This window comes from Physeter macrocephalus, chromosome 3 (genome assembly GCF_002837175.3).
Source record: "Physeter macrocephalus isolate SW-GA chromosome 3, ASM283717v5, whole genome shotgun sequence".
Lineage (NCBI taxonomy): Eukaryota > Metazoa > Chordata > Mammalia > Artiodactyla > Physeteridae > Physeter > Physeter macrocephalus.
Window position 1 is genome coordinate 16,759,915 of NC_041216.1, and position 27,111 is coordinate 16,787,025.

General features: G+C 45.5%; 1 protein-coding gene and 1 long non-coding RNA gene across 2 annotated transcripts in view; both read left to right on the forward strand.

Annotated features, from left to right (window-relative positions):
* Positions 1 to 12,079: 12,079 nt before the first annotated feature.
* LOC114484962 (uncharacterized) lies at positions 12,080 to 16,797 on the forward strand. The gene is made up of 3 exons (XR_003678376.2): positions 12,080 to 12,264; positions 15,609 to 15,656; positions 16,058 to 16,797. It is a non-coding gene; the product is annotated as an uncharacterized lncRNA (long non-coding RNA).
* Positions 16,798 to 18,478: 1,681 nt separating this feature from the next.
* The window catches only part of LUZP1 (leucine zipper protein 1), a 105,400-nt gene continuing 96,767 nt past the window's right edge, over positions 18,479 to 27,111 (forward strand). Inside the window, exon 1 of the mRNA XM_024125747.1 lies at positions 18,479 to 18,577. The gene's annotated coding sequence lies outside the window, so the exon portion shown is untranslated. The remainder of the gene's footprint in view (positions 18,578 to 27,111) is intronic.

Below are 27,111 nucleotides of genomic sequence, written 5' to 3' on the forward strand. Positions count from 1 at the left end.
TAAATTCACCCATTTAAACGGTACAATTCCATGCCTTTTAGTATTTTCACAGAGTTGTGGAACCATCACCACATCAGTTTTCATCACCCCAAAAAGAAACCGTGCACACTTTAACCATCATTGCCCAACCTCTCTCTCCCTAGGCAATCAGTAAGCTATTTTCTGTCACTGTAGATGGACTCTTCTGGATATTTCATACAAATGGAATCATACAATACGTGGTACTTTGTGACTGGCTTCTTTCTTTTTACAGTTGATCCATATTGTAGCATATATCACTATTACATTTCTTTTTTTTTTCTTTAATATTTATTTATTTATTTAGGTTGCGCCAGGTCTTGGTTGCGGCACGTGGGCTTCTTAGTTGCAGCATGCATGCGGGACCTAGTTCCCCGACCAGGGAGCGAACCCAGGCCCCCTGCATTGGGGGGCAGTCCCTACATTTCCTTTTATTGTCAGATAATATTCCATTGTATGACTATACCACATTTTATTTATTCATTTATCTATTGATGGACATTTGGGTTGTTTCCACTTTTTGGCTACTATGGATACTGCTGCTCTGAATTTTGTGGTGTAAGTTTTTGTGTGGACATATGCTTTCATTTCTCTTAGGTATATAACTAGGAGTGGAGTTGCTGGGTCATATGGTAACTCTATGTCTACCCTGTTGAGGAACTGCCAGACTTTTCCAAAGTGGCTGCACCATTTTACATTCCCATTATCAGTGCGTGAGGGTTCCAGTTTGTTCACATCCTTACTCTTACTTGTTATTGTCTGTCTTTGATTATAGCCATTCTAGTGGGTGTGAAATGGTATCTCCTTGTGATGGCAAACTTTTTTTTTAAGGGCCAGATAGTAAATATTTTCAGCTTCACAGGTCATAGAATCTGTGTTGTAATTATTCAACTCTGCCATTGTAGCATGAAAGCAGCCATAGACAATACATAAATCAATGAGCTTGGCTATATTCCAACAGAATGTTATTTACTAAAATAGGTGGCAGCTCACAGGCTGTAGTCAGAAGACCTCTGATCCAGAAGAGCAGGCACCCCTCCCCTCCATCTACCCAGCCATCTCTATCCCTTCTCTGACTTTATTATATTTATTATTGATGATGATATATATTAGTTCTTGCTTACTGTCTGTCTGCCACCTTTAGGGTGTCAGCTTCTTAAGGGTGGGGATCTTACTTATCAGGTATCATTGTTTGATCTCCAACACACTTCAGTGCCTAGACATGGTAGATACTCAATAAATATTTGTTTGAATGAATGAATGAAACACCATTTCCAGGTTTATAAATGACTTATTCTCAATGTCTTTGTCTTTAAAGTTTTAAGAGAAAGTAACTGGTTCCTGTGGCTGGAACCTCACATATCATGAGATTTGGTGTCAGGTAGACCTAGGTCAGACTCAGGGCAGTTCTGTCCTGAGTGTAGCTGAGGCAAGAGGTGAGTGAGGAGGCTGGGTGACCACAGTGTCCCCAGGGAGCCAGGGCTGGGCTGACCCCTTAGCCTGCACTCAGCCCAGGCCCTCTGTCCTTCTGTTCAGATGCCCCCTCCTCCACAGTTTCTACCCAGGGACCGTCAAAGGATAGGCCAGCTTAGGAGATAGATCAGCTGTTTTCTGCTCTTTCTTATTATTACCTGAAAGCTGCCCATGCCTGGAGAACTGCACACTAATTAGGCCACATGAAGATCAGATTAAAAATAAACTTATTTCCCATGACCACAGAGGAAGCCAGTATTTGGGGCTTTACTTCTTCCCCCTCTGCCAACATCCTTGTCGTGCTCCTAATTCTTTCACAATTAGTCACAAACACACGCACAGCATGATGGTGATGATGCTGGGGGAGAGCAGAGCCTTGTCTAGGACAGGAATTTGCTAATTTCTGACGTACGCAAGTGTGGCAGACACAGCAGGATTCCCGTCTAGCAGCCAATCCTGCTTCCTGCCATCAATCAGGTCAAATGGCAACATGCCAGTTCCCCCAGGAGGTGAATCCTGATTGGTTTAAACCAGTTGGAGTACTTCCATTCTCTTTACTAGGGATTGGTCAAGGGATGGATATGTGACCCAGTTCTGGCCAATGGGATATAAGTAGGGAAACCAACGGGTCAGATCTGCCAGGGACCAGGGGGGTTCCCAGGATCTGAGAATTTAGGTGCAAAATGGAGAAGTACCTTGCCAACCTGGAAAAGCTGGTTATTCAAGATATAAGGGGAGGGCTTCCCTGGTGGCGCAGTGGTTGAGAGTCCGCCTGCCGATGCAGGGGACATGGGTTCGTGCCCCGGTCTGGGAAGATCCCGCATGCCGCGGAAGAAAAAAATAAAACACAACAAGATATAAGGGGAAACACAACATTGTAAATCAACTATACTTCGATTTTAATAAATAAATAAATAAAATAAAAAGATATAAAGGAAAGTTGCTAGGGCCTTTGGAAAGATACTCCTTGCAGGAAAAAAGAGACATGCGAGGAAAAAAAAGTTCTAAAAAACTTCTTCCTTCTTGGGAGCAGTCCGGTGAGGATGGGAAGCTTGGGCAGCCATCCTGTGATCCTGCAGGAAAACATTGTGGATGCCCTGAGGGTGGCAGAGGAGAAAGAGCAAGCTCACTTCCTTGACTGCATCACCGAGGCGCCAAAACTTCCCTGGGACTGCCTGTCCCAGATTACTTGTTAAGTGAGCAGTAACCATCCTTATGATTTAAACACTGTTCGCTGGATTTTTCTGTTACTTGCTACTGAACGCATCGAGACAGATACCAGGAGGACACACCTCTCTCTTGCTACCCGGTCCTCTCATGGGTTGGATGGCAGCAAGTTTGGGCAGCACGAGGCACTCTTGGGTTGGCATGGGCTTGGCGCCTTGGGCAGGGAAATGAGGACAGCCAGAGGATGTTTCTCAGTGTGAGCCAGCCAGTGTGGTAAACAGGTTATATTCATTGGCTGCTTTAAGAGGCAACCCAGGGATTTCCAGTGCAGCACGGGTACTCCCTGAGGTCCATGGGCTCAGGGTGACTCATCTGAGGTCACACTCACACTAACTAGTTTGAATCTAGGTCCATCCCATCCAAAGTGCATGCTCTTTCTCTTCACAGCACTGTCTTGGTTACGTCGTGAAGAAGGGATAACTCCTAGAACATTCTTGGTGACAGGGAGATCAGTGCCCATGAGACACCCAGGCCATCTTGGTCAGTACTGACTGTTCTTCCCACTGGGCCCAAATCTGATTTCCAGTAACTTCCACCTGCCTGTCCCTATCCTGCCTTTTTGAAACCTGGAGGCCAGGGCTGTGTCTCCTCAGGCTGATCAACCTCATGCCTCGTCAGAACTTAACGTAACCCAGGAAGGAATTGGCCCATATTACACTTGTTGTCAAACTAAAGTGCCAAGTCTTATACACACCTAGTGCTTTTCAGCTGGCTACATTCTCCCGCCCCCTGGTCCCTGATTCTATCTCTGCACAATTGAGCCCAAGCGGAGGACTTTTCATTGATCCATGTTACATTTCTTTTTGTAGGTTCCTACACATCATTCTGACGATTAAGTGGGTTTTGAATCCTGATTCTGTCAGCCTCTGTATGTGCTATCTCTCCCAGATTTGTGGGATCCTCGTAGTAAATGCATCCCAAATATTAAAGACAGTTACATCTATAAGGGAGAGGGTCAGGGCTCTTGGACAACCTTCTTCAGGCTAGCACTGCCAAAGGGATTGGTACTACCCCCCCTCTTTTATTCAGGGTTCTCCAGAGACATAGAACAAATAGGATGTGCATTTATATAGAAAGAGAATTATTTCAAGGAATTGACTTACACAATTGTGGAGGCTTGATGAGTCCAAAATTTGATGGGGAGGATGACAGACTGCAGATTCAGACAAAAGGGTTCCACCTTGAGTCCAAAAGCAGTCTGGTGCAGAAGAACCAATGTTGCTGGTGAAGCCCAAAGGCCATCTTCTGGAGAAGTCTCTCTTGCTTAGGGGACGTCAGCCATTTTGTTCTATGCAGGCCTTCAACTGTTTGGATGAGGCCCACCCACATTATGGAGAGCAATCTGCTTTACTCAAAGTCCACTTAAATGTCCATCTCATCCAGAAACACCCTCACAGAAACATCCAGAATAATATTTGACCAAATGTCTGGGCACTGTGGTCCTGACAAACTGACACGTAAAGTTAACCACTACCCTCCTCTGCTTCCACAGCCAGGCTCCCTGACAGCACATCACTCTGGCCTATGATCTCTCATCTTGAGCCCCACAGGGACTCTCATTGATCTTTGTACTCTTAGTACCTGGCACGCAGCCAGTGCTCAATTAATGATAACAATAACTAGCATTTATTGAGCTCTTACTGTGTACCCAGGTACTGCCCTAAGTATTTTATGAGCATTTAACTCATTTAATCCACATGAAGATGGTCCTTTTCCTATCCTCCAGATAAAATACTGGAAGTCCCAAGAAATTAGATAATTTGCCCAGTGTCACACTGCTAGTAAATGCTAGTAGAGCTAGAATTCTAGCCCTGTAGTTAGTTATACCTCAGAATTCACACTCAACCCCAGTGGATGTGGTCAGGGCCAAAATGGCATGTGGCTGTGAGGGAAAAGCACGGGTTTGGGAATCAGACAAACTGGGCTATGCATGCCAGCTCTTCCATTTGCTTGCTTAATATCTCTCTGTGCCTCAGTTTGCCCTTCTGTATGGTGTGTATAACAATAACACTAGCCTCATAGGGTGATTGGGACCTGGCACTGTGCCCAGGACTGTAGCATTCAAAACCAGGAAGAGTATTGAATGAGCCTGGGCCGTGGTATACTCACAAGGAATTTTTGTTGAGCACCTACTATGTTCCAGGTGATTTACAGACATTTTCTTAAGTAATCTTCATATCAGCTCTGGGAGGGATCTGTGTCCTTATCCCCCTTTTACAGATGTGGAAATGGAGTCCAGAGCACTCATGAATCACATAACCAGGCTGGGATTTGTCCCATTGTCCTTAGATATTGCTTAGATATCCCTCTATCCCAGGGATCATAAACTCAAGGGACTAAGGCTCAGAATGGTTAAGTAATTTGCACATTCATAAGTGAGTGAAGCTGACTGGTGTGATACAACTGGGAGGCGTGGGGACTCTGGTGACTGGAGCTCATATGCCCTAACTAAAGTTGGCAGCTACTACTCATCTCTCGCTAACGCGTGCCATACAGAAATGTGTCAGCTCTGCTGACTTTGAAGAGAGTAAGGAATTGGGATTTTTAATGCAATCCCCTTATTTTTAAATGTTGACAACTAATTTAAGAAACAAACCACTGTGCAACTATGCAGACAACAAACCAAACCTGTGAGCCAGATCTGGCCCCTGGGCTGCCATTTGGCAACTTCTGATCCTCCCCAGGCTATTGGCTAATTTCTGTACCCTGTACAGCAGTTGGATCCCTCACAGAGCTCACAGTTTATCTGGGGACCAAAGTGCATAAGCAGATTAGAAAACCAGACAGCCTGTCCACCGCTGTCCTGTCCCGTACCCCATCCTGTGTCCTGCCCCCTCAGCTTCCTCAGATGCCAGCCTAGCCACCTTCCTGTCACAGGAAGGGCTGGCTTGTGGGAGAGGGAAAGGGACAGTGCCCTGTTTACACTGCCCCTGGCAAGGAGCAGATGCAAGGAGTCTTCTGCATCTGGGAGTCTTAAGACAGTGCATTTACCTGCTTCCCCAGGGCCCCCTGCAGTCTGCTCCCAAGGGCAAGAGCAGGGATTCCAGACCTGGAGGATATCAGATGGGAGGGGACCTTCAAGGTCATCCAGGACAATCCCAATCAGATCACTAACATCAGAGAAGCAGCTCACATTTTGATTGCTTCATCCCCCAACAACTCGGGGAGGTGGGAACTACTTATCCCCATTTTGCAGTTGGGGAGACTGAGGCTCAGAATGGTTAAGTAATTTGCACAGCAGTTAAATTGCAAAGCCAAGATAAACATCTAATCATTGTGACCAAGAGCCAGTACTACTAGCTACCAGCCTGTACCACTTCCCCGAGCCACAGTCCCACTAGCTGCTTGACTCCTTCCCATTCCTGCCAAGTTATCCTCGAGCCTCTGCTTACACTTCCAGTGACAGGGTACTCACTCCCTCTCTATGTTTTTAACCACAGCAACACCCCTCCAGCACTAACCAGGCACTAGGCACTTTAAAAATGTTTTGTATCATTCTATCCTCGCAACAGTCCTGTGTGCTCCACATTATACCCATTTTACAGATGAGAGAACCAAGGCTTAACGTGATAAAGAAACTTGCCCAAGGTTACAAAACTAGTTAGGGACAGACTGGGATTCAAATTCAGGTCTGTTCTTTATGTAGCTCAGACAGAAAACTTCTTTTGGTTTTGGGGAAAGAAATATCTGTTCCCTTAGAGTAACAACCCTAATTCCTAGTTCTCCCATTTCTTTTCCCCAGATGCCCTCTTCAGATATTTGAAGGAAGATACATGTAACCCCTGAGTCTTTTTTATACCAGACTCAATATTCTGGCTCCTTCAACTGTTCCCCCATACTGTGTAGTTTTGTGGTCCCTCTTTCAGCTATTATTTTCTTCATCCTCCTATGAATGAGTTACACTTTCTCCATGTCCCTTTCAAAGTTCTGATCCCAAATGGAACTCGGAACACCAGACATGAACAGGAGTATTACCTCCTTCATTGTACATACTGTGCCTCTATTAATACAGCCTCAAACCCAGTAAAGCATCTATGTTTGAAGCACTGCCCCATGCACTTGTGATAGAGAGTGAATAAGGCAGCAACTTCCCTGCCCTCCTGGAATTTACATTCTTCCCATTGAGCTAAAGAAGGAGGCAGAGCCACAGGTCACTTAAGTGAACTTTATTTATTATTATTATTTTTTTTAAATGTATTTTCTTTTTCTTTTTCAGTTTTTTGGCTGAGTCAGGTCTCTATTGCTGTGCACAGGCTTCTCTCTAGTTGTGGCGCGTGAGCTTCTCTCTAGTTGTGGTGTGTGGGTTTTTTTTTTTTCTCTCTCTCTAGTTGTGGCACGCGGGCTCCAGAGCACGTGGGCTCTGTAGTTTGCCGCACATCGGCTCTCCTGTTGAGGCGTGGGAGCTCAGTAGTTGGGTGTGGGCTTAGTTGCCCCGCGGCATGTGGGATCTTAGTTCCCTGACCAGGAATTGAACCCACGTCCCCTGCGTTGGAAGGCGGATTCTTAACCACTGTACCAGCAGGGAAGTTCCCACTTAATGAACTTTAGACACAGATCCTAGAATGTCAGAGCTGTTAGGGCCCAATTTCTTCAGGTCCTTTTTTATAGATGAGGAACCTGAGCCCAGAGAGGGGCCGTGACAGACCCAAGATTCCACAGTAAGACAGAATCAGCTTCTGCCTTTTTCAGGACCTCAGGTGCAGGTGAGCCCTGGGGTCTCAGAGGGGAATGTAGACTGAGATGAAAATGCCACCCTGGAGAATTTGGCTAAGGGCACCTACCCTAGGCCTCCTTCCTCAGAGCTGTCGGCAGAAATCCTGGTCTATTCCAGATATGCCCACCAGGTGGCAAAGGGGCACCAGAGAAAGGCACAGGAATCAACGATGAGTGGGCGCCTTCCTCATTCAGAGCAATTATTCCTAGCAAGTGGGAATAATGAGGTGGGTAGACTGCCTGCTCTGGGACAGCACTCAGGCAACTGTATACATTATATGCATATACAGAGGTGAATTCTGCCTCAAATAAGGAGATTGCCTTGGGGAATTGTTAAAAACTTGGATACAGGCGTCACGCAGACTTGGTAGGAAATCTAGCTCCCCATTGCTGCTTTATCATGACACCTCCTGACACCTAGCTTCCGACACATAGAGTGGATGCAAGACAAGGTCCTCATTTCCCAGGGCTCTACACAGAGCCCGAGTTGCTTATGCCCTCTTCCTGGCTGGCCCGTTTTCCAGGTGGATGGTGGACAACTCCTGCTGGCAGAGACGTCTCGGTTAGAGGGCAGGGAGAAGATGAGGTTAATGGAACCTGACAATCTCACAGCACAGCTTAGGCCTGGCATCTCGTTCACCTCACATCACACAGGAACCGCATGTGCAAAGGCTCTGGGGCTGGGAACTATGAATGTTTGGGGCGATGGGGGTCAAGGATGCCTGAGAGCAAAGAGAGGGTTGGAGAAGTAGGCTGGGCCTTGAGGACTATACCAAACGATTGACTTTGAACTTTATCCTGGGAGAAATAGGGAGCTACTGAAGGTTATTCAGAAGGGGGATGACTTGGTTAGGTAAGTGCTGAGAGCCATCACCCTGATTGCAGATGAAGGGATGAATGGAGGTGGGGGAGCCTGGAGGCAGAGAGACGAACCAGGAGGCTAAGCAAATGAGAGCTGAGACTGGACTCTGTGATGGTGATGGTGGCGGGTTTTCCATCCACTCAGAGCTTCTGACCAGCTTAAGGCACACCATTAACACTTGTCTGTCTTGTCCAGGAGATAGTTCTCACAGGGAAAGGGGCTGCCCAGACAGGAGGAGAAGGTGGTCCCTACAGTGGGTGTTTCCTACAAGATCCTTGAGAAAAACAGATAGCCTAGGCTAATGAGAGAGACAAGATCCTGGGCCAGGGTGCAGGGGAGATGCAGTGTGGTCTAATGGTTAGAAACACACATCTCTCTCGTGTCCCAGCCTAGCCAGTTCTTAGCTGTGTGACCCTAGACAGGTCACTTTGCTTCTCTGATATTCAGTTTACTCACCCATAAAATGTGATTGCCAGTAGGGCTCACCCCTTGAAGCTGTTGTCAGGGCAGGGTAATATGCTCAGTGCAGTGCTGGGTACCGAGGAAGCACCCAACACATGGAAGCCCAAGGGAGAGCTTCCGGTTCTCAATTCCCCTCAAAAACAGTCTTTTGCTGTGGCACGGTGGTCATTTTGGCTCTGCAGCACCTCATCAGGCCAGGGTGTCTCCAAAAACAGGCCAGCCTGGGCTGCACACCACACTGAATTAGGCCAAGGGAATTCCAGCCAGAAGCAAAGAAATGATGCTTTGGTCAGCCCAGGGCCACATTCTGGGGGAAATTACCATTTCTGTTCCACTTTAAAAAAAAAAAATTATCTTTATTTATTTATTTATTTATTTTAGCCACGCAGCATGCAGGATCTTAGTTCCCTGACCAGGGATCAAACCCATGTCCCCTGCAGTGGAAGCACGGAGTCTTATCTATTTCAATTTTTAAAGCATTAAAAATGATTCTCCGTACTCCAGGGGTCTCAGGTGAGATTCCTTATTTTAATTTTGTCAGTTTCTCCCTTATTTTGTGAGTGCTGGTGTAGTACAATCTACCCATAGTTCCGGTCATTGTGGTAAGGGTTTTCTGTCTATTCTTTCATGTAATCTTTAGAGCAACTCTCTTAGGTAGGTACTATTTGTTATTGTCTTCACTGTATGGATGAAGAAACTGAGGCTTGAAGAGGTTAACAAATGTACCTGGGTCTGACACCAGCCCCTTTGCTTGTCACCATGACACTTACCTGCCTTGTGGACAGGTCATCAGAAAGGCACTTAGGGCACCTGAACAATCTGCCCCCAGAGTTACCTAGTGAGTAGAATGCCAAGGCTTGTCTGGACCAAAAGCCAATAAGAGAAATGACCATGGGATACAGGACCCAGCAGTTGTCATAAGTCTGATTGAGGCACAGGCCATTGTATTAGTTGGGGTCCCTTATATAACACATACCTCTGAGAGTTTAGTACAGGGAAAAAATTGTCTCTTCCAAATCCCTGACCTGATTCTTCCAATCAGACTGTAGCAATAGCTAATTCTTATATAGAATTCACCATGTGACAGGACTGTTATAAGAACTGAATATGCCTTGGCTCATTTAATCCTCCCAATGACCCTAAGAGAGGGGTATTATTATTATATCATCCCCATTTTTCAGATGAAAAACAGAAGCACACAGAAGTTAAATAACTGCCTAAGTAAGTGGTAGAGGTGGGCTTCAAAACAACACAGTCTGGCTCTGGGGTTTGTGTGCTTAATCACATGTTTACTACTTCCCATATAATTTGTAACTCATCCTGTTTCCCTCTTTGCTTTGACTGCCAGGAAACTCAGAGCCATGGTTTTTGCTCTGTCACAGTTGCTGTCCTTAGAAAACTTGACCTAGCATTTCTGCTATTATTAGTCAATTTTTCACCTTTCTTCCCTCCTTCTCCACTGTCCTTTGGTCCAGGTTTTCATTACTCCTTGATCCTTGCTCTTTAATTATCCATCAAATAGGCTTGCAGCTGCAATGCAAAACGCTTTTTGGAATAGACAAGACATAATGCATCAGTGAGATGAACAGACTATTTCTGCCCAGCTGAACCAGGTGGACACAGTCAGTGCTAGATGGATGTCTTTTGAGCAACTTTTCTGTGACCAACATCATGCTTTGTGAAGTGGAGGACATAACAACGAACCCAAGTTGGTCCCAGTGTTAGTTAAGTTATGCTAACTGCTGTAATAGAGAAATCCTGAGATCTCAGTGCTTAAACATTAAATAGAAGTTGGTTCAATGTGGGTACCATTCAGTCAAGCGACTTGGGTGAAACCCAGGCTGACCAAGGCTCTGCTGTGTTCAACATGTGGTTTCCCAAGTTCACGTGGTGTTGGCATCCAGTTGGCAGATGGGAGAGAAATGAGAGAGCTTTGAGAAAGCATACATAGTTCTTAACTTGGATTTGGCCTGGACACGGCACACATTGTCTCTGCCCATATCCCATTGTCACATACTTAGTTGCAAGAGGTGCTGGAAAATGTAGTCTGGGCTGGCTGCTTTGCTCCGAAACAACTCTACACATGAAAGGGGAACATCTCTGGTAAATAGCTGGCATTGTTCCAGTTCACAAGGACTTAAAATTATTGAACCCTTATAAAATGGCTAAGGATACCATGCGGTGTGTATTATGCCCAAGAGGAGGGAAATGTTCTTCTTCTGTTTACAAGGAACCACGAGCAAAATGAAGTATTTATATTTTAGACCAAACATATTTGTCCAACAGGGGAATGGACTGTGATGGGAGAGAGAGAGTTCATCATGACAGGAAGTATTGAAGCAGAGGCTGAATTTTCACTTGGCAGAAGGCTCTAGAAGGAGTCAGGCTAGATGCCTCCTACTAGTCCTTCTAACTTTGAGCTTCTGTGCTAGGCTCCAGAGTCATCTCCGAGTGCCTATCTTGTGTCAAGTTCCAAGTGGGGTTTGGGGGACCCAAAGACAAAGGAGACAGGGTTCTGATTCTCAGGTTACTCACTGTAATGAGTTGAAATAGGACATCTGGGACGCAGGATAGTGGAATGGCCTGAGCTCTGGAAACAGGAGATTGGCGTTTAATTCCTAGCTGTGAGACATCGGAGAAGCCACTTGGCTTCTCTGGTTCTCAGTCTCCTCATTTATAAAATAGGGACAATAGTTATCTTCATAGGTTCTGAGGACTCAATGATACAATTACATTTAGAGCATTTGTAGCACAGCGCCTGGTAGGTAGTGAACACTTTATTTTATTTACAGGAATGTTTTTATGAAGGCCTTGGGTAAGTCACTTCATTTTTCCAAGCCTCAGTTTTCTCATAAGTAGGATGGAATTAACTTCCACCACGGGGCTGGAATCTTGCTGTGTTGCAGGATCTGGGGTCTGCCTTTTCATCTCTCAGCTTCCGGAAGCAGTAAGCGGGTCGCATCACACCCAGTGGGTAAGTACGAGAAGATTACGGACCGCAATCGGCACCTTCCCGGACAGAGGAGGAACCTGAGCGAACCAGGACGCGATTTCCTGGCTGCGCTCCCAGGAAGGACGTTTGTGCTGGGTCCCATCCCCCGGCCGGTCCTGCTCAGGAAACGTGGAGAGAAAGCCAGGAACCAGGCCTGCCGGGCCCCGCGGCCCCTCCGCGCCTCCCCCGCGCCTCCCCCCTCCGCTGCCCCCGACTGCAGGAAGCCGGCCGGCGGGAACGCCCTGCCCGGCGGGTGGGAACGGCCCCGCCGGTTTCCCAGGCCCGCGGAGGCGCGGCGCGGCGCGGCGCTGTCACTGCGGCAAGAGCGCCGCCTCCCGCGCCGCCCGCACTCCCGCTGCAGTCGGCCCATTAGCATTGCAGGAAAGTGCTGCAGCCCTGGTCCCTCCCGGGCGCCGGAGCGGAGAGGCTGGGTCCCGCAGGCGCCTACGCCCCACCGGGCCCACGCCGCGGGGGCTGGACTGGGGAGGGAGAGGTGTCCGACCCTTTCTTTTGGGAGGTGAGACGCTGAGGCCTGAGGGTTTGTAGGTGGGTGGCCCAAGGTCATGGCTAGTAAACAGCAGGGCCAGAATTCGACCCGTGGTCTGTTTGACTCAAGAGTTTGTGCCTTGAGTCTGTGGTCCTGGTCCAGGTTCTTGAGGGGTTTCAGGTTCTTGTGGAGGCCCAAGAACAGGAGGCCTGATTCTGGGGGTTACTGATGGCCTCCTAGAGGTCTGTGAACGCCTTGATTTTGTGTACAGCATCTTGTGTGTTGCATTTTTCCTCCGTTTCAAAGGTGTCAGTGACCCCAAAAAGGTCTTACCATAGCTTTCCAAGGCCCACGTGTTCCCCTGTGGGGACACCAGCTTTGTCCAGGCCTGAGCCTCCTCTGCAACCTATGTGGCATCTTAATGTCACTGCAGGGGAAGGACTTGGGGTCTCTACAGGATCCCAGGCTCTTTCGCCTGGATCTTGAGAATCTTTTTACAGAATCCTGGGGTCTGTCTCTGAATTTGAGGTCCCCGTGGGGCCCTGGTGTCTCTTTCTGAGGTTCTGAGAATCTCACTATAAAGTCCTATGGTCCCATGGTGTGAGTTCTAAACCTGGGCCTCAGGATGCCTATGAACCCTGAAGTTGCAGGCAAGACTTTGTGAGTCTGTCTGTATACATGTATACATGGGAGATGTTTCAGGGATTTCACCAGATTCTCAAAAGGGACCCTGATCCCCCAATCTGGGAAAAACATTGCTTTTGAGCATCCCGTGTTAGACAGACCTTGCTCCCTTTCACCAATAAGAGCCAGGGAAGAATAGGAGGGAGGAGATAAAAGGCAGTGTTGTCTAGTAGAAGAATATGGGTGTGGAGTCGTGTTCTGGGTTAAAATCCCAGCTTTTCCACTCAACAGCTGTGTGACATTGAACAAATTTCTTAACATCTCTAAGCCTCAAGGCCACCTCCTCTAGGAAGCCTTCCCTATGTCCTGGATTCACTTAGGTCCCCACAACACGTCCCCCAAGCTCTCATTGCACCTGGGCCGATACTTTGTGAGATTTTTTTTTTAAATTTATTTTTGGCTGCGTTGGGTCTTCATTGCTGCACACGGGCTTTCTCTGCTTGCGGTGAGTGGGGGCTACTCTTCGTTGCGGTGTGCAGGCTTCTCTTTGCGGTGGCTTCTCTTGTTGCGGAGCATGGGCTCTAGGCTCCAGGCTTCAGTAGTTGTGGCATGTGGTCTCAGTAGTTGTGGCTTGCGGACTCCAGAGCGCAGGCTCAGTAGCTGTGGCACACGGGCTTAGTTGCTCCATGGCATGTGGGATCTTCCTGGACCGGGGATTGAACTCGTGTCCCCTGCATTGGCAAGCGGATTCTTAACCACTGCGCCACCAGGGAAGTCCCACTTTGTGAGATTTAATGCAGTTAATTAATGAAGTAATTAACTGTGCTTAATATTTCCTTGTCTCTCCATCCCACCAGTCTTAAGGTCTAAGAAGGCAGGGACCTTTGCTGTCTTACACATGTTAGGCTCTCAGCCATTTGTTATGAAATAAATAAAAGAGTGAAGGAATGGAGGGACTGCCAGACACTGCACTAGGGGCAGAAAGGAATTAGAAATGAATAAGCATTGTTCCACTCCTCGAGGAGGTCCCAGGCTAGTGGGGGGTATAATATGAGTTTGTGCAAGGAAGACTGTCCTAAATGTGTTAATGAGGGGGGTAAACTTTAATGGGGATAAACACTAATGGGGAAAGCAGCAAAAGATCCAAAGATGAGTGAGAATCAGTCTCAGAAGAGCTGATATAATGACTTCCCTTTGAATTATGTGTTATAACTTACAAAGTGCTTAACTGACGTAAAATATGCAGGTATGGCCTTACTCCACAGAGATGGGGAAACTGCTGCTGGGAAGAGTTCAGTGACTTGCCCGAGGCCACCCAGCAATCATGGCTGCCTAAGTGCACAGCGCACTCACCTTGGAATTTAGCCCTCACCCTTTAGGAATTGAGTTTTGATGTTGTGAAGGTCTTGGTTTAGATCCCAATAGATGTGAGACTTTGGGCAGTTTACTTTACCTCCTTGAGCCTTGTTTTTCTAATCTGCAAGATAGGAATAATGACCTTCATAACCTATATGATGTTGGTTTATAGTAAAGGATCCATAAGTGTTTGTTGAATGAATGAATGAAATACATGTGTTGGTGGGTGGTCTGAAATGTGAGAGGACTTAAAATTATGCCATTTGGGGGGTGGTAGGAGAAACTGAGGGTGATTCTATCCCTTCCCACTCTTACTTTCTATGATTCCTCTGAGACTTAAGCATTGGCCTCAACCACGTTGTTCTAATTTATTGTTTGGAAACCAACAAAAGTGAACCAGCGTGGGCTTGGTTAGCTTTCTTATTATATACATCTTTACTGCCTTTTTTCTGATGACCAAGTAATACATCCTCCTTGTAAAAAAATTTAAACAGAAAGATATAATGAGGAGAAATGAAAGTGCAGGCAGGTTTAGGCACTGTAGCCACAAGATGCTGTCAGATTGTTACTCCTTGGGAGGTGGGGATGGGGCACAGGACAGGGAGCAAAAAAAGATTCTTCCTGTTTAAAGGTCTCTCCCACTGGCCTTGCCATGGTTCCTGGGAGTTCTGTTCAGAGTCTTGCCTCTGGCTATACCATTGAAAGTTCAAGTGCAGCTAAGGGCTGGGGAGACGGGAGAAGATGAGAATTGTCTGGGCTGGGGCTTTCCCTGGAATGCCATGAAGAATGAGATGGAACCTGTAGAATTTTCTATGGCATATGAACAGTTGGTTCAGATGCCCATCGCTGATACACCTTGTAGCTGTGTCTTCATCCTCTTTCTCCCTCTTAGCATTCAGGAGAGTCTTTTTTGAAAATTCCTGCTATACACACACACACACACACACACACAAAGAAAAGCAAAACAAAAAGAAAGGAAAAAAGGTGAAGGCATCGTATTTAGTTTTCTATATTCTCCATTTTGTAATGCATATACTAAGCATATAAGTTATAATTATGGGATCCTACTACTTCTGTAATTCTGCAACTTATTCTTACTCTTTTTTTTTTTTAATTTAACAATACCCAGTAGACACCTTTTCTTGCCTATTCATTAAAATCTATTCCATTCCTTTTACCAAATGAGCTTCTTATGGTCGGGACTATTACCTCCAGTCCAGAGGCCAGCACATGAAAGGCCTTACTGGGAGGCCATGTTGGAATAGTAACAGCAGCCACCGTATCCTGGCATGAACTAGGTGCCAGGCTCTGAACTAAGCTCTTTCACATGTTATTTCATTTGATCCTCACAGCCCCTGAATGAAATAAATACTATTATTATTCACATTTTTCAGATGAGAAACTGAGGTGCAGAGACTTGAAAGCCCAAGGTCACACAACTGGTAAGTAATGGAGCTGAGATTTGAATCCTGATCTGTCCTGTGCCAAAGCTTTTGCTCTGAATGAATGAATAAGTGGCTGATCGGTTCATGGGCCCCAGAGAGAAGGTTCTGTCTTCAGAACCTCCCCTGTATGTCCTGGGTTCTCTCTTCCAAGTGTCTGCAATGCTTGGAATCAGCACATAGCAGGGACTCAGTAAAGGCCCTTTCTTTGCCTGCAGCAATCCTGTGGCCATGCCTTCCTTTCATGGGAAGTTGAATTTTTGAATCTCTTATTCTAGAAATAAGCTGCGGTTTGTTAGGGGCTCTTGAGGACCAGCCCAGGAAATTCAGAACAGCCATTTGCCTGTCCCCCCTCGCAGGAAATTAATCAGAACCCCAAAGCCCTTTCCCTCTTCCCACAGGCCAGCACTCTGGAAACACCCGGTGCCTTGCTGCAGTTCTGCTAGAAGACTGCGGAGTCATCAAGGGCAGTTTAAAACAGATCCATCTCTCTGTAAGGAAAACGAGAGGAGAGAGGCACAAGGAAGAACTGGGTCAGCTCTGCTGCAAAGGATGAGAACTCGAAGGCGTCCCCAGCCTGGAGGGGTGCTGAGTGACAGAGACACTCTGGGGTATCAGCTGTGACTCTGCAGAACCCACCTGGGGTCTAGAAACTGCAGTTTCTATTCCAATGGCAGTGCTCTGCAGGGCCCCTTTCAGTGAGCCTCTTCCTCTCTCAGCACCTCAGAGTCTTCCACTATGAAATGATTAGGTGGATTATCACTAGGGATGCTATCTGGTGTTAGGAACTAGAAATAATATTGATGATGATAATAAGAAGAATGAAGGGCTTCCCTGGTGGCTCAGTGGTTAAGAATCCGTCTGCCAATGGAGGGGACGTGGGTTCGAGCCCTGGTCCGGGAAGTTCCCATATGCCGCGGAGCAACTAAGCCTGTGCGCCACAAATACTGAGGCTGCGCTCTAGAGCCCATGAGCCACAACTACTGAGCTCACATGCCACAACTACTGAAGCCCACGCGCCTAGAGCCCGTGCTCCCCGACAAGAGAAGACACCGCAATGAGAAGCCTGCGCGCCGCAGGAAGAGTAGCCCCCGCTCGCCGCAACTAGAGAAAGCCCGCGCCCAGCAACGAAGATCCAACACAGCCAAAAATAAATAAACAAATAAAATTTAAAAAAAAAGAATGAAAATAAGAATGACAGCTACATCGTTTGTGGAAAACTGCCTGGTGCTTTCCACACAGTGTCTTATGTAATTTTAAACTGAACACCACAAGGACTGTATTAATATGCCCGTTTTACAGATGAGGAGAATGAGCCTCAAAGAGAGCTAGTACGGGCCAGAACACGGGTATATAATCCCAGGGTTTTCTGGCATCAGAACCTGAGCTCCACAAACATGTGTGGGCTCTGACCTCAAGGAAGTGAGGAAGTGCTAAGAAACAAAGGGGAGGTCAGTTTGACACAAGTTAAAATGTGTTCATGCCCACATGAGAGTTAACACAATGCCATGGGTATTCAGAGCAGGGAGAGTCAGCTTCTGGCTGGGGGAAACTAGGAAGAGTTGTAAACTGAGAAGAGACAGCAAGGGAAGAGCATGAGCAATGCGCAGATGTGGGAAAGCAGTGGGTGTGCGGGTGTGCTAGGGGAAGTTTGGATAAACTTTGTGTGTGTGTGTGTGTGTGTGTGTGTGTGTGTGTGTGTGTAAAGGTAGGAAGAGATCACACCAGGCCAGGCATTTGGCCTTTATTTCCATAGGCAATAAGGAGCTTACACAAGAGATGTCTCAAGAGACCACCTATGCTGTTGCAGTCAAAGAGGAAGCAGCCCTCAGTGCATCTGTGTCCGGGCTTGTGAATGCAACCCTGTGTCAGTATGTGGGAGGGCATCTGAGGGGAGAGTGTCTAGAGCTGTGTTCTGTACCATGCTGGATCTGGGTCTTGGGCTCTCTTCAAAGGCCCCCCTCTCCCTTCTCTGGGCTCTAGGTACCTTGCACATAGTAGGTCCATAGGAAAATGTCATAGAATTATTGGTGGGCCCTTTGAAATCATCTGGTCATTGCCCCTTCCCATTTTATTTTATTTTTATTTATTTATTTATTTATTTATTTATTTTGCGGTACGCGGGCCTCTCACTGTTGTGGCCTCTCCCGTTGCGGAGCACAGGCTCCGAACGCGCAGGCCCAGCGGCCATGGCTCATGGGCCCAGCCGCTGCGCGGCATGTGGGATCCTCCCGGCCTGGGGCGCGAACCCGTATCATGGGCCCAGCCGCTGCGCGGCATGTGGGATCCTCCCGGACTGGGGCACGAACCCGTATCCCCTGCATCGGCAGGCGGACTCTCAATCACTGCGCCACCAGGGAAGCCCCCTTCCCATTTTAAAGAAGGCAAAAGGAGGGAACATAGATGGCAAAGGACTTGTCTAGGATCACACATGGAATTAATAGCAGAGCTGGGGACTGGAACCCATGCCTCCTGAGTTCAAGCTGAGTTCCTTTTCCATACTTTGCTGAGTAATAGAAAAGGTATTTTTTGAGAGATTACTCCATACTGGACCTTGGGCTAAATACCTTTACATGGATTATCTCATTTAATCCCACAATTCCCTGAGAGTGCCCCTTTTGAAGGCAGGACGTCATGTCTTCCATTTCGATTTTGCACCGTGCGTAGCACAGGACCTGGGCACCTAGCTAGACAGACGATAAAAACTTGGAAAAGTCCAAGTCCCGGGAAGGGGGAGAAGACAAAGGGGGCGGGACCGTCTATCAGCTCCGCCCCCACAAAGACCCCGCCTTCCAGGACGCTGACGTCACCTTCTGGCTCCGCCCCTCATTGTCAGTCTTGGGAGCCGGAGGAGGCGCCGGCCGCCGGGAACCGAGCGCCGGAGCCCTTGGCGGGCGGGAGCGCGGGCCGTAGCCGCCGAGGTGAGGAGTCTGCGGGGAGGTGGTGGGAGCGCGGCGCGGGAGGCCGGGCGGGCGGGCGGAGACAGGAGGGCGCCCGCAGGAGGCGGCCTGTCCCGCCAAGGGGTCGGGGCACCCAGGGGTGACCGGGCAGAACCGGCGGGCGCACCCCGGCGAGGGCTGGGGGGGTGTGGAGTTGAGGTGGGGGTAGAGTTTGAGCGGAATTTCGGAGAAGGAGCTCGGAAAGGGAGATCTTTGGAGGGAGACCTTGAGAATTCTTTTGGAGTTGGAGATTTTTCCTTTGAAGGGGGAGGGAAGGTTCTGAGAGACTTCTTGGTGGGAGCGAGAATCTGAGGAGAAATGTTTGGGGCCAAGAGCTGAGCGGAGGAGAGTTTTAGGGTCGAGTTTGGGAGTTGGGGGTGGGGAGGCGCGCGGGGCCCGGTGGGGGCGGGGAGCGGTGCGGCCGGGCGGGGGGCCGGGACCGCCGGGGAGGGGGCTGCGCGGGGCCCGTGGGCACCCGGGGAGGAAGGAAGTGATCTTACAGGAAGAGCCCGGGAGCTCCCGAGGAGGAGGAGGAGGAGAGGTGGAGAAGGAGGAGGAGGAGGAGGGAGGTTTGGGAGCGCTCAGGCTGGCGTGCGGGGCGGGCTGCGGGGCCCGGCGGCGGGGACGCGGGATGGGCGAGGAGTGGGTCCCGCCGCGGCCGCCGCAGCTGTCCGCCCGCAGCGCCAGCCCGCGTCCCGGCCGATGCTGGTCTCGCAGCCAGACCGCTGGGCCGGGAAGGAATTCGAGGCATTCGCTTTGTTTAAGTTGCCAGTAGACAGTCCTTAGGACTAATTAATGGTGGAATCTGCTGGGGGACGCGGGCGAGCCGGGCCGGGGCCGCCCCCGCCCGCAGCCGCGGTGAACTTTCCGCAGCGCGAGCGGCCCGCCTCCCTGCGCGCCCCCACCCCTGCCCGGGCGGGGAAAGAGCCATGGCTTCCCGGAGCGCTGGAATGAAGTGCGGTTTCTGGGGCCGGTGGCCTCGGGCTGCTGAAGGGAACCCGGCGTCCCGGAGCGGCCGGTTGGGGTTCGGAGCCCGCTGTAGAGCTCCCTGGGGTGCCTGCGGTTTCTGTTCATAACCGTGGAGGAGGCTCTGCGAGCCGAGAAAGACCATCTTGCTTTGGAGCATCTGTTTCTTCGTCGCGTCAGCCCCTTTCCTAACACTGCAGAGCTTGTTGTGGCTTGTTTCGGAAATGCCGAGACCAGTGCTCACTCACACTTGACGGTGGGAGAGGGGAAGAGAATAGGCAGCCCCCACTTCAAAAAAAAAAAAAAAAAAAAGAAAATCCCTGCAGTGTGATCTCCATAAAGCCCGAGAGACTGCAGATTCTCCGTCGCACCTTCACTGACTTGGATGACCTTGGGAAAGGAATCGTGCTTCTAGTGTTTAATCTGTCCATTAAGGAGAAAATACTCTCTGGACCTGCTTGCCTTTTGGGGGTATTTTGAGAGGTGGGGTTTGTTCAGGGCGTTTTACGGACTGCTGCAGTTCTGGCCTAAGGAGTTGGACTGGTGTCAGAGCCGGGGGAATTCAGATCACCTATTAAGATTTTAGGGGGCTGTTTCCCTTCGGAAAATCTGTACGGTGTGTTCCAGACGGCTTTCTGTTACTTTGCGTGCAGCTTTGGCGGCATTCATGTGGTTAAATTGAATAACCCCCATAGAAAAAAATTCTTTTCTTGTTAGAAATAATTATTTTGCTCAGAATTCCCCTTGGGGCAGATGAAGGTTTTGCTCAATTTACTCAGAAGAATTTTCCAGGTTTCTAAAATTAAGTCACTTCTAAACATAGTAACTGAAGTTTGAAAAACTGGAAACGGTGGGATGGGAAGGGAGTTGATCTAGAGTGTGAACAAGGAGCAAATACAGGTTCATTGTTGTCCTGTGATTACTAATAGGGATTGTGAATTAGCCTTGATTAATAGATATTTTCTTACTCTTAAATAATTTAAGACCAAGAAAGGGAACTAATATTGTTGAGTTGCCTACTCTGTGCCCAGTAATTGTGCTACGTGGTATAGATCTCATATAGTCTTCACAACAATGCTGTCACGTGGTAGTTGGCATCCCTGTTTCACAGATGAGCAAACTGAGGGTGACTTTCCTAAGTGTATGCATACAACTAGTAAGAAGTGGAGCTGGAATTCAAACCGAAGTCTGTTTCTCTAAGGTCCACTCTGCATATTGGGTTGGGAGCCAGGAGGCCTAGTTTCCAGGCCTTTGACTCAGCCACTGGGTCACTATGGTTGCTAAAATGAGTCAATTAAGTCTGTTTCCCAATAATATTACCTTTTCTTCCAGCAATGTTATCAGTAAGCTTTTGAGATATTCTAATTTTTTTGATAGAAAGACAAACATATAAGGCTGTGGTAGAGGTATGTTCTATATGCTTAGGTGCTTAATTTTTTTCTTATGATGGAAGCATTTGTATTACAATAAAGAGCATAGATTTCATTTATGTAACGGAAGATGATGGATAGCTAATGGTCCTTCTGCTGTAGAGGGCATCGTTAAGGAGACATTCATAATCAGAAATGGAACAATTTTTCATGGAACGTGGCTTTTCGGGACAGTGTTAGTTTATGAGTAGAGCACACACATTTCATACAGGTAGGACCCAAGTAGTCAAGCTGAAAGATTTGGTATAAACTTTGATGCACATAATAGATGCTCGGTAAATATTGCTGGATGAATGAATGCATGCATTCTCTTTAAAAAAAAAAACAGCTTTATTGAGGTATAATTTACATATGATAAGATTCACCAACCTGAAGTGTACAGTTTAATGAGTTTTGACAAATGTATACAGTTGTGTGATCACCACAACTGCCCTCATTTGTTTAAACTGTGTTATCTCTTAGGTGTTGGTTAGCAGAGTGATCGTTGGGAATGCTGTGAAGTTTCTATGTTCAGAGTCAATACTGGTGAGATCAGAGTGAATACTAGTCAGTGTGCCAACTTTGTAGGAAACAGGGAAACCTTAGGTATCTAATGGTGAGGTGCATGAGAAGAGTAAGAGAGGTAGAGATGAGGACACTTGTCAGCTCAGCAGAAAGATAAATTCGTGAGGAACCGGGTTTTCATTACTTTTTAGGATAGGGGATAGATACACTGTGGGGAAAATAAAAATTACCCAAAGATTTATTAACAACTTGAATTTCTATTTTTGTTTCTTTTTTGAAACAGTAGCTCTTGAAATATAAAACTTAACATCTTTGGCTATACTTAAGAAGTGCTTTACACAATATGGTTGTTCAAATAATTCTTAAGGGTGGGGATGCTATAAAATGATTAAAGCCCTTGCCCTTCCACCTATGATAGAATATCCTTAGTGTTAATCTCTAACTTGTTTTAGCTAATATTCCACAAAGGGAATACATTAGGTAGGAATTGTGTCTTGCTGGGAAAACATAGATTATTTTTTCCTTATAATTTCTGAAGTCACTGAACCTGTCCCAATCTGCTTCAGCTCAAGTCCCTGTCTTAGAAAATGCTTGAAACTGCTGAATCTGACCTTCTAGAAGAAGCCCCAGTTTTATCTTTGACTCCTCGTTTTTCTTTTCTTTTTTTTGGCCGTGCCACGCGGCATGCAGAATCTTAGTTCCCCGATCAGGGACCAAAACCTGTGTCCCCTGCAATAGAAGCTCAGAGTCTTAATCACTGGACTGCCAGTCCCTTTCTTGTTTTTCTATATTCATTCTATTTCTATATGTTGACTCTTACATAATCCTCTTCTCCCACCTATGAATCTTGAGAATGGAAACCCATCAACCATTGGCCCTCCATATACCATTAGGAAATGATAGTTAAATTAAAATACCAGTCTACCAATTCAACATTTTGGGTGGTGATAGAGAGAAAATAACAACTATGAGGTAGTCATTATCCTCTTTATACATGAGGGAGCTGGGCTCAGAGCAGTTACTGTCGGAGCTGTGAGGGGCAGACCATTGATTTCAGCTCAGATGTGATTGATGCTCAAGTTTAGGATCTTTCTGTTTCGTTACACTGCTGTATTGGAGTTGGGGTGGCAAGGGAAGAGCTTGAAAATACCATATTAAAATATAAGCTAAAAGATAACGAGCATGGCTCACCTTAAATACCATATTAAAATATAAGCTAAAAGATAATGAGCATGGCTCACCTTAAATACCATATTAAAATATAAGCTAAAAGATAACGAGCATGGCTCACCTTTTTAGGCATTGCTGTTTTCATCTATTCCTTTTTTAATTTCTAGAGATACCTTCTCACATTCAAAGGAATTTATAGCTCATCCTTTATTGTATAACTCCCTTTCTAGACCCAGCATTTATTCTTTATAAAGAATATGGTACTTTGTATTCACTGGCTGCTTGACTTATTTTATGAAAAAGCTCCTCCTGTTTTGTATGGATCTGAAAGCTTCCACCAGGTTAATATGTCAATCAGGTCCTTCCGTTTTTGCATGTGCTCCTCTGTTCCCATTTTATCTGGACAGAGTAATATTTTTAAAACATATGTTACTAAAAACTTGCAAAAAATTTAAAAAATTATTACAACTTTTAATTGAAATATATAATATTTATATGTAGAAAAGTACACATAAGTGTACAACTTGATGATTTTTTTCACAAACTGAATATACACATGTAACCAGCACCCAGATCAAGAAACAGCATTGCCAGGACCTAGAAGCCCCTGTTGAGTTCCCTTTGGGTTCTTGCTGCCTTTCCACCCACCCAGGGTAATCACCATCCTGACTTCTAACAGCATAGATAAGTTTTTGTACTTTTGTAAAAATGGAATCATACAGCATATACTCTTGGGTCTGGCTCCTTTTATTCAACAGTATGTGAGTATGCAGAAACTTTTAATGGTTTTCTTTGGGGCTTGGAATAAAATTAAAACTCTAATGCCTTGTATAATCTGGCCCCTATGTACCAACATCATCTTATGTTAGTTTCACGGTCCATTATGCTTCAGTCACCCTAGCTGCTTATTTATTTTTAAACACAAGTTCTTTCCTACCTCAGGGCCTTTGTACATGTGGCTCCCTCTTTCTTGAATACTCTCTCCCCTGCTCTTTGGCTTCCTCCTTCAAGCTTCAGCTTATGATTCAGAGATACTTTCCCTCATCACTTTAAAAAAATAAAGTAAAATAAATTTATTTATTTATTTTTGGCCGCGTTGGGTCTTTATTGCTGAGCGTGGGCTTTCTCTAGTTGCTGCTCTTTGTTGTGGTGCGTGGGCTTCTCATTGCTGTGGCTTCTTTTGTTGTGGAGCACGGGCTCTGGGCACGCAGGCTTCAGTAGTTGTGGCACGCGGGCTCAGTAGTTGTGGCTCACAGGCTCTAGAGCGCAGGCTCAGTAGTTGTGGCGCACGGGCTTAGTTGCTCTAGCGGCATGTGGGATCTTCCCAGGCCAGGGATCGAACCTGTGTCCCCTGCATTGGCAGGTGGATTCTTAACCACTGTGCCACCAGAGAAGTTCCTTTCCCTCATCATTTTATCTAGCTAATCCTTTTCTGTTATTCCCTATTACTGGCATCTGTTAACTCCCTTTGTAACACCTATTACAATTATAATGATATATCTGCTTGCCTGATTAGTATCTGTCTTCCCAGCTAGACTTCATGGGAACAGGGAACTCATCTGCTTTGTTCACCAGTGTATACCTAGTACCTAACACAGTGAGTGACATGTAGTAGGTATTTAATAAATATTTAATGACCACATTCCCAATTCAGCACCTTTATTTCCATTATCTTCTGTCCTTTTCTTCTCTTATGCTGTTTAATTATTTCATTTTTTCCATCCTTCAAGACTCAGCTCAGTTCCCCATCTTTGAAGTCTGTCCTGACTTTGCAATAGTAAGTCTCTCTTCTCTAAAATTTTGTGACATTTATTGCCGATACGCCTCATGTTCTTGGTTAAGTCACACTAGCATGTATCTTATGTCCTTAGCTGGGTCAGAAACTTCTCACTTTCTCAAAAATCTTGCGGCTTGTTACGCTAGTACTCCTCATGTTCTTGATTAACTTTATTAGCTTGTTTCTTAATTACCTAATTTTATCAGAAGCTTTTTGATTAGAAGCTAAGTTTGTCTTAGCTGGTACTCCCCTCAGTTTCTTTCACTGAGCTTTGCTCATAGTAGGCCCTCGGTACAGTTTTAGATGATTGATCATAATGATGCTTATGTATAAGTAATAATTTAATTTCTCAGGCTTATTAACATTTTAATTAGAATTCTGCTTAGTGTTTTCTCTGATCAAAAGGCTGAGAGTGCCCCAACTGCTTCAGGTGCTTCGGGTGTGAAAGTATAGGAGTCTAGTCCTGCTGCAGATACTTCTCTGGAATCTGTCACTGGAAAAGAACTATGCACAGTGTCTTCTTGGAATGACGCTTAATCAGATGTTTGTCTAATGCTCTCAGATTGGAGCTATTAACTGAAATGAGATACTAGGTACTACCTCATTTGAATTACTCTGTTGAGTAACATTTTATTTTGATATCAACAATGAAAAATTTAAGCCAGTTAAATCTGCTTCAAGCTACCTTCTCTGACTTGCCAATAAGCTCTCTCAGTAGTTATTTTTTCTCTTTTATTAATGGTAGAAGAATGTATGTATTAATTTCGTATGTACTTTGAGCCAATTTAAGTGCAAATTTGAATTAGTAGTAACTGGGATGGTTTAACTTAATATACATGTAACACAATTGACTGATAAATGTAAACCTATTTTTTAAGAGATGCCTACTGTGTATTTTAAGTTTCTCTTTTTTTGGCCATGTGGATTGTGGGATCTTAGTTACCTGACCAGGGATCACACCCGCGTCCCCTGCATTGGAAGGCTGATTCTTTACCACTGGACCACCAGGGAAGTTCCATGACTGCTTTTTAAAAACAAATATTAGGAGTTTACAAAATGAGTAGTTATATATTTATTTTAGTGAGATTTCCAAACTGAAATAGTTGGTATACTTCTTTTGAACTTGTCTGTAGAGCGTATTTCATGTTCTTAATCCTGATAAGTGTTCATTTGGGGGGAGTTATATTTAACTTTTGGAGATAAGTCTGGTGAATGAAGTGAGTAATCAACATTGTTTTTGGTCATAAATGAGATGTAATTCTAAAAGGTGGAAACTAGGATTTTTTTGTGTATGAGGCTTGTCTTTGAGACTCTTACAAATGGAGTTTCAAAAAGGTTTTGAGCCTTGGTGGCATTGTTGAAAGCGAGTCTTGCTTCCCAAGATGACTTGAATAACAGCACTCATTTTGAACCTCTATGAATAAAAATAATTGCTTGACTATAACTTGTTTAACTTGTATTATGATTGAATTGAAATTCTCTCTAATAAAGCATTATCTTGTATTAATATCAACATGGATTTATTTGTAGGCTTTTAAAAATTAGTCCTTTTTTTTGTCTAAAAAAGAAAGTTTTTAGAAAGGGGGAGAAAGGAACATTTTTACTTTGCTGAGAGGCACATCTGTATGGGAACAGATTTGAAGTTAATTACAGTTAAAATGTATTTTCCTATCCCACTTACCAAAGGCATTATTTGTATAGGTTTTCTGCAGAGGCTAAAGAGTTTAGATAGAAAAATGACAGTATTTTCCTGTTTCTAAGTGTAAAATCTCTGCTTTTATCCAGTTTCAAGCATTTAACTGGAAAAGTAATTTTTTGGCTCTTTAAATCCTGAAACAGCTTTATCATAAATGTGCTGTCTTTCTAATTACCTGGGGTAATTTATCTGGTTTAGGCCATCTGAGTGATTTATATCTAATATCAGTGAATAAACAGCTCATTTAAGTCTTTTATCAGTACTTGAAAATTTTTCTAAGGATTCTTTCTTATTGAGGACTAATAATAAAACCTAACATTTATTGACTATGTGCCAGCCACTGTACTTAAGTGCTTTTCATGTCTTTATTTAATCTTTCTCCTAACAACCTTTTGGGGTAGATACTGTTAATTATCCCCATTTAACAGATGAAAAATCCTTAAGATATGAGCTCAGTTTGCCCACAGTCAACACAATTGGTGAATGCCAAGCTAGGACTTGACTCAGAGCTTGTTCTTGAAAATTACATAGCTCAAACCAGAACACAAAATGATTTTATGAACTGTGTGCATTTAAGGTCATTATTCCTTGAGTAAATGAGGTCAACATTGGCTTATGTTTCTTAGGATAGAAAGAATACCATTTTTAGGTCGTGATAAACTTAAAGATATAGTAAAGTCTTTAAAATGGAATACTGTTACAGAATACACAGAAGCTGGTTGAGCATAGAAGATATTACAAATGTAGGTACGCTGTTTGTGTAACAAAGTAATGGTCCCTGGTAGGTTTATATCAGGAATACCAGTTTTAATGCTTTTTGCCACAGCTGTACTGGAGTGCAATATGAGATAGTCTTAATACAATTTGATAAAATTATATACTTCCCAACATAAGCTAAATTTTTTTTCAGTAGGAACCTTGAGGACTGGTGATTACATTAGACTTTTGTTTTAAGACTAGATCCCAAGACAGT